The sequence below is a fragment of the Sapajus apella genome, unplaced genomic scaffold, assembly GCF_009761245.1.
Source record: "Sapajus apella isolate SASKATOON/1434 unplaced genomic scaffold, GSC_monkey_1.0 scaffold6, whole genome shotgun sequence".
Classification (NCBI taxonomy): Eukaryota; Metazoa; Chordata; class Mammalia; order Primates; family Cebidae; genus Sapajus; species Sapajus apella.
The window spans coordinates 42,229,247-42,243,526 of record NW_022436946.1 but is presented as its reverse complement, the minus strand read 5'-3'; the positions used below and the strand labels follow the sequence as shown (position 1 = coordinate 42,243,526).

The window sequence follows — 14,280 nt, the reverse complement described above, 5'->3', positions numbered from 1 at the left end:
CAGATAAACAGATAAACAAATCTGGTATATTCATACAATGCAATTTATTCAGCAATAAAAAGGAATGAAATTCTGATTCACGCTACAGCACGGATGAACCTTGAAAACATGCTAAGTCAAGTAAGCCAGACATAAAGAACAAATATTGTATGATTCCACTTATATGTGGTATATACAACAGACAAATTCATAGAGACAGAAATAAAATAGAGGTTACCAGGCACAGAGAGAGGAGCAAATGAGGAGTTACTGTTTCTGTTTGTGATCAAAAAAGTTCTGAAAATAGTGGTGATGGTTGCAAAACAATGTGAATGCAATACAGTGAACCATATATACAAACATGGTTAAAATGGTGAATTTTATGTTAAGTATATTTTACCACAGTTTTTTAAATGCAAGAAAACAAAAATAAAACAGAGTTTTGGAGGTGTGAGGAATTTGTTTTCTATGCCACTTACCAACTTGTTAGCAATGGGTTACTCCTCCTTAAAACACTCTTCTTAAGAAAAATATAAATTCAAACATTTTACCAACAGGTGACATATTTTTATAATTTTAGAAGAATGATACGAAGCTCGAGAAAATGGTCCTGCAGGTGAAACCAATACTAATTGGGTAGTACTTATTACTAGTAGGTCTTTCTTTCTTTTTTTTATGAGATGGAGTCTCACTCTGTCGCCCAGGCTGGAGTGCCAGCTCACTATAACCTCTGCCTCCAGAATTCAAGTGATCCTCCTGCCTCAGCTTCCCAAGTAGCTGGGATTACAGGTGGCTGTCACCACACCTGGCTAATTCTTTGTATTTTTAGTAGAGACAGAGTTTCACCATGTTGGCCAGGCTGGTCTCAAACTCCTGACACGTGATCCACTTGCACAGGCCTCCCAAAGTGCTGGGATTAAGGAGTGAACAACCATTCCTGGCCAGGTCTTTCATTTTTTAATTTATTTTTAAAAATTATTTATTTATTTATTTATTTATTTTGAGACAGAGTCTTAATCTGTCATCCAAAATGAAGTGCAGTAGCATGGTCTTGGCTTACTGCAACCTCTGCCTCCAGGGTTCAAGCGATTCTCCTGCCTCAGCCTCCCAAGTAGCTGGGATTACAGAGTGTACCACCATGCCTGGCTACTTTTTGTATTTTTATTAGAGATGGGGTTTCACCATGATGGCCAGGCTGGTCTTGAACACCTGACCTCAAGTGATCCATTTGCCTCAGCCTCCCAAAGTGCTGGGATTAAAGGCATGAGCCACCTCATCTGGCCTTACTAGCAATCTTATTAAATGATTATTTAACAGTCCTATACTCATTTCTACAAGATATCCATTGCCATTCAAAAAAAAAATTCCATTTATCTAGAAAGAAAACCAGGACTCCCTTTGGTGTCCCAAGGACATGCCATAGGGAGTGAAGTCCTCTGAGACTATAACTGAATCAGCTCAGCAGAACACTGCATTTAGCCTCCCTTCCTCTTAACTTGGTAGTGTCCTACCCATCTATGCCAGGGGTAACAATCTTGAATGCCTAAAGAAGCCAGAGCCAGACAAGGAATATAAATGAATGAAGCAGTAAGAACAAATCTGGCAAGCAAAAAATGAAAGCTGTGGCAACCTGGAACGCTTCTGCCACACCTACAGAAGCACTGTCAATTGATGCCATGTGGGAATGCTATTTTTTCATTGTTACCATGCCTTCTGAATTTTCAAAAGAGGCTAGAAACTTGATTTTTCAACAAACTCTAAAAGCTAAGCAAAATGAATCAGAGAACCCTAAATAGTCTACAAGCCGCCGGTCTGTGCTTTTTGTTCCATGCACACTCTTCAAGCTATGAAGGAAAATGACAGGAAATAATACTTCTTAGTTATCCATATCTCAGTTGGGATCTAAGGACTCCAATTTCCTGAGAGCAAGACAGCAGGTTGCATTCAAGGCATGTAAAATAAATAAGTCAAAGGCATAAACTGAAAAGGCAATTTACTTAAAATAAATAAGTCAAAGACATAAACTGAAAAGGCAATTTTCTTAATACCTACTTAACATATAAAACGTTAAAACCTGACACTTAAAGTATACGTTAAAATAATCTACCAACTTCCAAAATGTCAGAACTCAGATGAGCCCACGGTAACTGCAGAATACTGAAAGAAAATATTAAGCAGCAAGAATATAATTTTTAAAACTCTTTTGTGCAAGGATGACACGCAAATTCGTTAAGCGTTTAAAAAAAAAAAAAAACTCTTTGAAGCCACCCTAAAAAGCATATGATTCACAACAAACCTGTTCCCTATGTCATGACATGAACTGTCTGTTGCATCATCTTGGATCCCATCCTCTTGATTTTTACAACTGTGGCTGATATCACAGAATACGGATCTGTAATTCTATATATTAATTTCTCAAATTCCAATCGAAAATCTGTTTGAAACTGCCTACCTACTCCATTTTTTTTTAAAATTAGGAAAATATTGCTGGAAAAGAGGAGAAAATATTTTGGCAAAAAGCTGCTTTCTTACAGTTTGACTTAGATACAGGAGTCAAGAATAGTAGAGGAATGAAGCTATTTTTCTCTTTTCCTTCTCACAAAAAGGCTAGCTACTTCCCTCCAAAGATAATCTGTCCCTGGCCAAGGAGAGTCAGAATTCTTCTTTAAACTTGACCCAGTTAATGTATTCATCATCAATATAATCTCCTTCTACTAAAACCAAAACAACATATAGCAGGATTTAACTAACATTATGTGTTTATGTTCTAGGCACTGAGCCAAACTCACGTTAAGCCTCACTATCCTATGAAATAGGTACTTCTGTCTGCAAAGTAGACATGGTTCCTGCCTTCAGAAGGCTATTTTCTAATGGAAGATGCAGACATTAAACATTCTCCATAAAGAATGTAGCACTGCATTTGTGACCACAGTTAGAAAGGAGATGAACAAGGTGCTATTCATGTATGTGAAAGGAAAATACAACCTTACCTGGGGAGGCATCTCTATGGAAATAACATTCTATATGGGTCAAAAGATAAGGAAGTTTTAACTCAGCAAAGTCTCCAGGCAGGGAGAAGAGTATGAGAAAAGGTCTTATGATGGAGTTTGAGTTCGAGACAGAAAAAGCAAATGTGGCCAACACAGGGAGGATAAGGGGAAGTATGCTATGGGGTAAGGCTCAATGAACAGGCCATCCACGGCTTTGCCATTCACATTAAAAGCTTAGAGCAACAGTTAGTGCTGAACTTAGAAAAAGAGGAAGAGGATGATGAGAATCATGGACATTTTAATGCATTTTTTAAATCAAAAGAATGTAAAAGAAGAAGGTACTGGCTGGGCATGGTGGTTCTCGCCTGTAATCCCAGCACTTTGGGAGGCCGAGGCGGGTGGATCATGAGGTCAGAAGATCAAGACCATCCTGGCCAACATGATGAAACCCCATCTCTACTAAAAACACAAAAATTAGCTGGGCATGGTGGCGCGTGCCTGTAATCCCAGCCACTTGGGAGGCTGAGGCAAAAGAATCACTTGAACCAGGGAGTCGAAGGTTGTAGTGAGCCGAGATTGAGCCACTCACCCCAGCCTGGTACTATCTATTGTCTCACTCCACCCTGTCAATATCTATCTATCTGATTTTCTCCACCCCCACTGGTAATCAATGTTAGTCTTACATAGTATGTGTATCCTGGTAGGAATCCATAGATGCATGTAGTATACACACACACACACACACACACACACACACACACACTCTCTCTCTCTCTCTCTCTCTCTCTCTCTCTCTCTCTCTCCCTCTTTTTTCCTCCTTTCTTACACAAAAGATAGCCTATTATATGTACTGTCCTCTACCCTGGTTTTCTATTTTTTGAGACAGAGTCTCGTGCTGTTGCCCAGGCTGGCACAATCTCAGCTCACTGCAACTTCCACCTCCCAGGTAAAAGAGATTCCCCCACTTCAGCCTCCCAAGTAGCTGGGATTACAGGCATGTGCTACCATGTCTGGCTAATTTTTATATTTCTAGAAAAGACGGGGTTTCACCATGTTGGCCAGGCTGGTCTCAAACTCCTGACCTCAGGTGATCCACCCACTTTGGCCTCCCAAAGTGCTGGGATCACAGGCGTGAGCCACTAATGCCTGGTCATCTACCCTGTTTTTTTTTTTTTTTTTTTTTTCCACTTAGTATATCTATTCTTTCTTTTGTTTCCAATTGCATAGCATTCCACTGTTTGGACACATCTACCATGGATTATTTAATGAGTCCCGTGGATGAGAAGAAAAAGCCTACCCAACTGCTACTGGATTTTGCTATTACAATCTTGTGAGGTTGCTGGGTCAAACGGTAAATGCATTTGTACTTCTGACAGACATGGCTAGATTCTGCACTTCTACCAACAACGTACAGCATCATTTATGAAAACCGGACAACCAAATGAGTTACCACCAAACTTTTGAGTTTTTACCAATGTGACAGGTAGAAATCTATCTTACTGTAGTTTTAATTTGCATTTTTTTGTAAGGTTGCATATCCCTTCACATGTTTAAGAGCCTTCTATACAGTTGGCCCTCCATATTTGTGGGTTCTGCATTCATGGATTCAAGCAACCACAGATCAATAATGTTCAGAAAAAAAATAGATGCTTGTGTCAGTACTGGATATGTACACTTTTTTCTTGTCATTATTCTCTTAACAATACAATGTGACAACTATTTAAATAGCACTCACACTGTATTAGTTATTATAAGTAATCTGGAGATAATTTCAAGTACACAGGAGGATGTGTAAAGGCTGTACACAAATGCTACTTCATTTTATATAAGGGACTCGAGCACCTATGGATGTTAGAATTGCGGCGGGGGTGGGGACGGGTCCTAGAACCAATCCCTCACTGATGCTGAGGAATGACTGTACTTCTTTTTGTCAAACTAACTGTTCATGTTCTTTGCTCTTTTTTTTTTTTGAGACAGAGTTTCACTCTGTTGCCCAGACTGGAGTGCAGTGGCACAATCTCGGCTCACTGCAACCTCTGCCTCCTGGGTTCAAACAATTCTCCTGCCTCAGCCTCCCAAGTAGCTGGGAGTATAAGCACCCACCACCCCACCCAGCTAATTTTCTGTATTTTTAGTAGAGATGAGGTTTCATCATGTTGGCCAGGCTGGTCTCAAACTTCTGACCTCAGGTATCTACCCGCCTCAGCCTCCCAAAGTGCTGGGATTACAGGTATGAACCACTGTGCCCCGCCCTTTGCTCATTTTTCTATAATGCTTTTGTGACCATGTGCTCACCCTCTCTCTCTCTCCATTTATATATCTGTCAGCAATATAAAACGCAATTTTAAAAAATTATTTCTCTTTTGACTTTCCTTACGGTAGTTTTTGATCAAAAAGATTTTTAAAGGCAAATTTACCAATCTTTTGACTTCTGGATTTTGAGTCATAATTTTAGAAAGGCTTTACAACTCTAAGATTATAATTAAATTCTCCTCTTTTTTTTTAATGTTTAAATCTTGGACCCACGTAAAATGTATCTGAGTATGCAATATCATGAAAGGACCTAATGTTACCTTTTTCTAGATGGCTTCAATGTTGTACCAATACCATTTATTAGAGTCCATCCTTACTCCCACTGATATGAGATACTATTTTTTACCATATCCTAAGTTGTTATATTTTCTAGTCTATTTCTGAATTTTTTTCCATTCTGCCCTATAAGCCTGTCTATTCATACACCAAATACCTCACTTTTACTGAAGCTTTATCTTATGTTTTAGTATCAGGAAGGTCTAGTCTTCACTTTTCTTTCAAGATTTTTCAGACTTCTCTCTCAAAGCTTTTCAGAATTTAGTTTATCATAGTTTTTGTAGCATTTTTTTATTGGGATCAGTTTAATTTGTAAACTAAGTAAGGAAGTATTGACACTTAATCATGAGTCTCAATTTCCCAATTAAGAACATGGTTTGAAGGCCAGGTGTGGTGGTTCACACCTGTAATCCCAGCACTTTTGGGAGACCAAGGTGAGAGGATTGCTTGAGGCTAGGAGTTCAGTACCAGTCTGAGCAAAATATAAAAACTCTAAAAAAAAAAAAAAAAAAAAAAAAAATAGCCAGGTGTGGTGGTACCTGCCTGTAGTCTCAGCTACTTGGGAGGCTGAGGTGGGAGAATTGCTTAAGCTCGGGAGGTCAGGGCTGCACTGAGCTATGATCATGCCACTGTGCTTTACCTGGGTGACAGAGTCAAATCCTCCCTCTAAAGAAAAACAAAGAACATGGTATGTTTTTCTATACATTCACATCTACTTTTGTGTTCTTCAGGAATGTAAATAATAGACTGAAAAGAAGACAGGTAGGTGAGGTTAGGCTCAGGCAGACTGTTTCTGGTAATTGAAGAATATGGATGGGATAAACTGGAGAGAGAATAGAGTGAAAAGAGCAATTCAACATTTAATCACCTGGATAAGCCTGCCATAGAGGCAGAAAATGAATGGCTAGAAAGTTAGAAAGAAAAAAAAAGACAAGTATTTTTTAAGAAAAAAGAAATTGTCAACAGTACAATTAAGATGAAGACTAAAATAAATCCATTAAGTTTAGTGATATGGAAGTCATTAGTGATCTTAGTAAGGTCTATTTTGGGAGAATTATGTGGCTGGCAGCCAAAGTGGGACTTACATTCCAATATGGCCAAGTAGGGCTATTTGGCTCTAATTTGTTTCTAAGAGGGTCTTCCTAAAGGTCAAAATGCCACTAATTTCAGAGCATAACTGTATAGTCGTTATTCCTAAAATGGAGTTCAAACACACTCTCAGAAGGAGGTTCTTGAATAATTCACACAAAGAATGCACAGATCCAGAAAATACTGCCAATACAAGGAAGTATCAGGAACCAGAGTAGGAAGTAACAGCTAGAGAGCCAAGGGAGTGGCAAACACGAAGTACATTTTCTCCAAAGCAAACTAGGCTATAACTTCAGAAAAGGATTTGGCTTGGCATTAGCCCCTGCAAGTATACATACATTCTTAAGCACAGCCACAGAGCCAGATAAAATAGGTGGCTGCCTAAACTGGATGCCAAAATAAGGCTCTAGCTGCTCAGAAATACTTCCTTCTGCATCTCGTCAAGATACCCTTCTCTCCTCTCATTCTGAATTTGAAATCCTAATTGTGTTTTCTCTTTTGGGATAGTCCCAACGCAAGCATATGGGCTTCCCCTGGTAGGAAAGTAAAGGTATTCAAGGTATCCCCTAATCCTTGTTAACATTCACAAAGAGGGTAACACATAGCATTTAGCAACAAGGAGACAGCAAGAGGGGTTACGAAACAGAGGTATCAATTAAAGTAGTGACAATACATTGATCAGAGCCAAACTGGAGCTGAACATACATAAGGAGAATGTCCCATTGGAAATTCCAGAAACCTGGGACTGTGTGAAGGTAAAGAATCACAGGGAATGGGGCATGGCACCAAAGGGGCATAATCACAGAATCTCAACTCAATGAGTGAGGCTTAGATGTAATCTAGTTCAGAGAATTAGAAAGGTGATATTATTATATAACAATTTTATCACTCATATTTGAACCAATAAAATGAGGAATCTCCAATGGATGTAATTAACAGAGCACATCATAGGTTAAAAAAAATTTTTTTTTTTAGTTCCTTCAGAATTCTTTAAGACAGACAGAACTCCTAAGCCCACCTAAGCTGATTTGCATACCCAAACCAATTTCCAATGTGGAAAAATAATGAAATAGACCATTTATCTTTTACCTCCCATTTTAACACAATTTGGAACAAAAAATTTTTTTCTGTTAGTCATAGCCCTAAAATGCAGAAGTTCCAGGTCCCTTCCACTACTTACCATCTACACGATTATAGGCACATTTGTTGTGACAGCATTACACCAAAAGCACTAGTAAGGCCTCTTCTAGGCGTAAAATCCTTATACATAAAAAACAGATACTCTTGGATCAGGATTACTGTCTCCTCTGGTTGCTAAGACACTAGGTAGAAACATAGATTCAACTAAAATTATTGAAAAAGAGGTAGAGGAGAAGGAAAAAAGGGTGTCTGAAATAGAGAAGGCAATCAACAACTCATTTACTGTGGCTCCATCCAGAAGGCTGGTTATATATTTAAGTTGTTCTACAGTTTTGTATCCCTACACCTATACCTTAGTTTCACTCCATTGTCCACCTGATGTCATATTCAAAGATGTGCATCAACTGGGAAAATGTAATGCTACAAACTTCCAAATTACTATGTGGAACTAGTGGCACAGGTTGTTCATTCTGCTATGTCTTAAGTGGTGGAATTATGAAAAGGTACTGCATCAGAGAACTGAATTCACTTAGTAAAATGTATTCCCAGGTATCACTTCTCTGCAGAAGGTTGTTGCAGAGGAAAGGAAAAGGGGTTGGCTAGCTGGTTTCTTAGTTTAATTTACATACCCTCTTTCTAGAACCAGAGGGAAGTAACAGGATATTAAAGGTAGCTACTCCTGAGGGCAATGTTTATATTTCTTTATAGAGTTAGAATTGGGCTACTTCTTACCAGGGTAGCAGGGAATAAATGATGTATTAGTACATTTTGCTGAAAGTTTATTCTATGCACTGTTACTGGGGGAAAATGTATTTTATTCCTATGGTAAAATGACAGAACTCTTTTCCCAGGCATGTGTCTAATCCTTTTTTTCAAGAAAAAAAAAATTATAAGCACAGTATTCCAACTTACAGCAGGCAGGATGGGGACCCATGAGCCAGAGAAGATGGGAAACAAACAGGAAAGAGACTCGCACAGACATTTGAGGGTAATAAATATGATAGCAATCTAGAAGATGAACAGTTCATGTTGTTTATGATTACAGGCTGATTATTCCTCTAAGTGCAAAGGCTATCCAATAAGTCATATCCGGGTTGATTTGTTAGCAAGGTACTTTCACCAGATAATAAATTAGAATGTAATTAAAGTGTATTCTGTCTGTTTATCATAGACTAAGATAGCTTACTATAATTCTCAATTATCTGCATGAACACACAACATGACAGCATAGTAAGTAAACCTTCTGGCAAAGGGCAACAAACATCTTAGGACTGTGCTAAAATTGCTAGGTTTCTTCTCCAGGCCTTTAAAAAAACTGTTTCCAATTTTGATAAAGTATGTAAATAGAACCAAATTAATTTGGCACTTAACTTTGGTAGAGTAAGTCACAAAACTAGATCTAGACGCACAAGTCCCTAAACTTCTTAGCTTGCTAGCAATTTGCTGAACGCAGAGACTAAACCATGAAAGAAATAAAACTGGGCATTTACCACAAACCTTTGTTAGGTAGAAAAACTTAACTGTACAGAAAATAGAAGAACCACAAAAAAACAGATATCAACATTTAAATTTTAAAATTGGATTTAAAAAAGCACTTATCTGGCAGGGTGCGGTGGCTCACGCCTATATTCCTAGCACTTTGGGAGACGGAGGCAGGTGGACTCCTTGAGCCCAGGAGTTTGAGACTAGCCTAGGCAACACAGTGAGACCCTCATCTCTATTTAATTTTTATAAGAAAAAAAATTTTAAAAGAGTACTTATAGCATATAAGACAACAATTTTATTATATAATGGATGAATAAGAAACAACTAAGACCACAAGACATATGTAAACAAGACACACAAAGATAAATAAATAGAAACATAATGTTCAAATAAATTATATGTAACTCAAGGTAACTTTTTTCACCTGATTAGCAAAAATCTTTTTTAAATGATAATGACCAATATTGGCAAAGATATAGTGATACTGGTACTCTCATACATGCTGATAGTGTGGCAAATTGGTTAGAACTCCTCAAAAATGCAATCTGGCAGTATGAATTTAAACACTACAAAAATGTTTATAATTTTAGCTCAGTACATCCATATCATGCAAGCTAATAAACAAAAATACTGGCCAGGTACTGTGGATCACTTCTGTAACCCCAGCACTTTGGGAAGCTGAGGTGGGTGGATCACCTGAGGTTAGGAGTGTGAGACCAGCTTGGCCAACACGGTGAAACCCCATCTCTACTAAAAATACAAAAAACTAGCCAGACATGGTGGCACAGCCTGTAGTCCCAGCTACTTGGGAGGCTGAAGCAGGAGAATCTCTTGAACCCAGGAGACAGAGGTTGCAGTTGAGCCGAGATCACGCCATTGCCTGGGCAACAGAGTGAGACCCTGTCTCAAAAATATATAGATAGATCAATTTTATGTATTTTATGTATATATAAAATATATCTATTATATATATAATAGATATATTATATATTAATTATATATTATATATATTATGTATTTTAATATATATAAATGTATATTATATATATTTATATATTATATATTATACATTTTAATATATAATATATATAAAATATATATTATATATATATATAAAAAGACATCCCCATCCTCAACCCCAGAACCAGTACATGTTACTTTATGTGATAAGAGGAGCTTTGTGGGTATGATTAAGTTAAAGATCTCAAGATGGGAGTATTATCCTAGATGGGCCCACCATAATCATAGGGATTCTCAAAAGAGGAAGGCAGGAGGGTCAGATTGAGAGGAGATGTGAGGACAGAAGCAGAGGAAAGAGTGATGAGCTACAAGTCACAAAATGCAGGCAGTCTCTAGTGGTTGAAAAAGGCAAAGAACAGATCCCCCCAAGAACCTCCAGAAGGAATACAGTTCTGCCCACAGCCTGATTTTAGCCCCATAAGACCCATTTCAGATTTCTGACCTCCAAAACACAAGTAAATAAACTTGTAGTAAAGTTGTATTGTTTTGGTCAAGCACGGTAGCTCACGCCTGTAATCCCAACACTTTGGGAGGCAAAGGCAGGTGGATCATTTGAGGTCAGGAGTTCAAGACCAGCCTGGCCAACATGGTGATACCCCAACTCTACTAAAAAATTAGCCAGATATGGTGGCAAGCACCTGTAGTCCAGCTACTCGACAGGCTGAGGCAGGAGAATCACTTAAACCTGGAAGGAGTAGGCTGCAGAAAGCTGAGATCATACCACTGCCCTCCAGGCTGGGCAACAAAGCAAGACTTCATCTCAAAAAAAACACAAACAAACAAAAAAAATAAAGTTGTGGTGTTTTAAACTACTAGATTTGTGATCACTTGTAACAGCAGCAATAGGAAACTAATACAGATGGCAAGACTGACTTTTCTAAACTTTCCAGAGCATTTCATATTAATTCTATTGGTGGATGCTAATTTTAAAAATTAGTTAAAATTTACGTCTAGATGAAAACATACTTTGCTTCAGTGGCTCTCAAATCTAACTGTATATTAGCATCAAGTAGTTAGCTTAAAAAAAACAAACAAACAAAAAGAGTATAAATGTCATGCCTTCTCCCCATCCCCAGAGACTTTGATTTAATTTTTGTTAGGCTAAAATATCAGTGTGTGTATGTGTGTGTTTTTTTTTTAATCCACATACTAATGTGCAGCCAGATTTGAGAACCATTGCTCTAGTATAGCAAGGCATGAATGACAAGTTTCATTAGGTCAAAGCAGAAATGTATATCAACCTAAAACCACATTTGTCTCAAAAATGTTGCAAATGAAAACACCCAGTGATAGTCTATATTCGCTTAAATTTAGCACGGAGAGTGCCTCCCAGTTTAACTGATTTTGTCAAAGGAAGAGAAAAAATACAATTCTTTATTCTACTTCCTCAATATTTTTCATTTGTGGCATACCAAAGACTTCACAGATATAGTGCTCCAAGGAAAAGGTCCTCATTAGGATCTACATTCAAATTAGAGCAGTACACATGAATTGTGCTGCCTTTGCTTACCTACTGACAACTGACCTTATTATACTACTACTAAAATTATGTAACATGTTTAATCTTTGAATTTTTACAGTATGTTTTAGAAATGGTGTAGACTAGCCAAGAGAAGGAATCTGTCAAATTCTCTGATAATGTGTTCTTTAGAGTCACATTTTCCCTCTACTGTATTTTCCAGGTATCAAACTTGTACACACACACACACACATACACACACATTTCAGTATGTTTGTGAGCAAATGTACAACTTAAAGTTTTCAAATGTGAGATTCCAAGCTATAGAGAAACTACGGACAGTCTTATGCATCTCTTGGTTAACTTAGCATCACCTCATATTCTTTCAGCAACAAAATCCACATATGAGAAACACTGTTATCAACCAAGTGTGTCCAAAGATTGATCTCCATAGCAACTGTAACTCTGCCACATGTAGTGTATAAGGCATCAGAGTTAACACCACTTACACACAGTGTTGGTATTATGTAGTCCAGACTGGTTGCTGTAGAAACCTAAACCAAAGTCCCTGACAACAGTGGATAAAATGAAAACAACAACAGAAGGGTCCTTGAGAACTTACCCATCTACTTCTCTGCTTTCAAGCAAAGCCATCCTAAGTGCTCAATTGATATCATTTATATTTAAACTGATAGCACTAAAGGAAAATTTTCTACAAAATAATTTTAAATTATGTCATGTCTTTAACATAGGAATCACTTCCTATTCCTTAAAAAAATTCTCCCTCCCACCGTTTGCTCAACTGGATGTTCAGAAGCTCACTCCAACAAAGTGCTGTCACCTTCTTCTAGCCTCAATCAGAGCCAGTCTCACACGGACAAGCTGGAAAGCAGCCAGCCTTTTGCTGTGACTACCATAACTATGACAGATACAGACAAGCTTATTCTAAAACAAGTTCGCAAAAGAAGTAGGAAGAATCAAACTGCCTGATGTTAAGTCTCACTATATTGCTATCATAATCAAGACAGTATAGTATTGGCAGAAGAAAAGACAAATAGATCAATGGAACAGAGAACCCAGAAGTAGAGCAATACAAACAGACCAACTGATTTTTCGCAAAGGTACAAAAGTAGTTCAATGGGGGGAAAGCAGTGTTTTCAACAAATTGTGGTAGAACAACTGGACATCCATAGGCAAAAATAAAAATTTTTTTAAAATAAAAGCTTGACTTAAAACCCACACCACATACAAAGATCAGTGCAAAAAGGATCACGGATTTATGTGAAATGTGAACCACAGAAACTATAAAACTTTTAAAAGAGAACATAGGAGAACATCTTTGGGACCTAGGGCTAGGAAAGAGTTCTCAAACATCACATGAAAAACCCAGTCTATAAAAGAAAAAAAAACCCAATAACTAGATGTCATCAAAATTCAAAACTTTTACTCTGCAAAAGGCTCTATTAACAACATAAAAAGATGAGCCATATTCTAGGAGAAAATATTTGCAAATTTCATATCTGAAGGACTTCTATCCAGAATATGTACAGAACTCTCCAAACTCTACAGTAAGGAAACAAGCAATCTATTTGAAAATAGGCAAAAAGACTTAGTCGTCTCACCAGAGGATATAAGTACGGCAAGTCAGCACATGAAAAGATGTTCAACATCATTAGTCACTAAGGAAATTAAAGCCAAGATGAGATCTACACATCTATTAGAATGGCTAAAATAAAAAATACTGACAATACCAAATGCCACCAAAGGATATGGAGAAATTATATTTCTCATACAAAATTGCCAATGAAAATGTAAACTAGTACACCTAGTTTACTAGTTTACTAATTTGGCCATTTCTTATGAAATTAAGCATATGCTTACCATACAACTCAACAATCACACTCCCAAGCTTTTATCTTAAAGAAACAAAAAGATGTTCACATAAAATGTTTATAGCAGCCCAAACTAGAAACAACACAAATGTTGTTTATGGTAAATAGATATATAAACTACATTTATACAATGAAATATTAATTAGCAGGAAACGGGATCACAAGGACATTACGCTGAGTGAAAACTGTCAATTTCAAAAGGTTACATATTATATGACTCCATTTATATAACATTTCAAAAGACAAAACATAAAGATGAACAGGTCAGTGAAAGCTCAAGGTTAGGAAAGGAGAAAAATTCCTAGTGCTGCATTTTGTAGTCTCAAAGTGCAGCTCTAGGAATTTTCTTCATGGTGATGGAACAGTCCTATATCTTGATGATGGTAGTTACAAAAATCTACACATATGATAAAATTTCACAGAAAACACACACACACACACACACACAAATGAATGCATGTAAAAATGAGTGAAAGCCAAATAACGTCTGTAGTTTAGTTGGCAGTACTGTACCAATGCCAATTTCCTGGTTTAAATAACGTTCTATACTTATGTAAGATGTTACCAGTGGGGAAAGCTGGATGATGGCTACAAGGACCTCTCTGTATAACGAAAGCTGGATGATGGCTACAAGGAC

At 37.5% G+C, this 14,280-nt stretch overlaps 1 protein-coding gene across 7 annotated transcripts in view; it reads right to left on the bottom strand.

The window, feature by feature from the left end:
- Positions 1-14,280, bottom strand: part of PDSS2 (decaprenyl diphosphate synthase subunit 2) — a 279,633-nt gene that overhangs the window by 230,366 nt on the left and 34,987 nt on the right. The window lies entirely within an intron of this gene.